Source organism: Nanorana parkeri, unplaced genomic scaffold (genome assembly GCF_000935625.1).
Source record: "Nanorana parkeri isolate BGI_ZX_2015 unplaced genomic scaffold, ASM93562v1 scaffold2324, whole genome shotgun sequence".
NCBI lineage: Eukaryota > Metazoa > Chordata > Amphibia > Anura > Dicroglossidae > Nanorana > Nanorana parkeri.
The window spans coordinates 48,475-48,987 of record NW_017308592.1 but is presented as its reverse complement, the minus strand read 5'-3'; positions in this window follow the sequence as shown (position 1 = coordinate 48,987).

The following is a 513-nucleotide window of genomic DNA, read 5'->3' as shown; positions in this document are numbered from 1 at the left end:
CTTATATGATGATAGCGCGTTCAGATTTGTCCCTGACAGCAGCTGCCACATGGAGACACAAGTAGACTGACAGCCCGGCCGGACTATTCCACTCCATGTGGCAGCCGCTCTCCAGTACAAATCTGAACTCGCTATCATCATATAAGCACTGATGTGTCTCACCCCCTCCCCGACGCTGCAGCTCACAGTGGGAGGGGCCTGGAAACAGAGGCGGTGCTGGCAATCCGGGACTAGGTGTGGCCAGGTGCTGATTGACAGGCTGCAGACTTGTGAATCAACATTGACAATGCCGATAGCCACGCCCCCTTCAACATCTCCTCCCACTGTAGAGCAATCATGCCCGGCCTACAGGAGAGTGACAACTCTGCTCTGGAATTAGGAGTAGCGCAACATGGTTGTCACCCCATCACAGGAAGCTGCAGTAGGGGGACTTCATTGGCAGGACCAACAGGTGTCTGTAGATCTTTTCAGGGGGACGGAGAGAGAGCTGGAAGTACAGATGTATTTATAGTG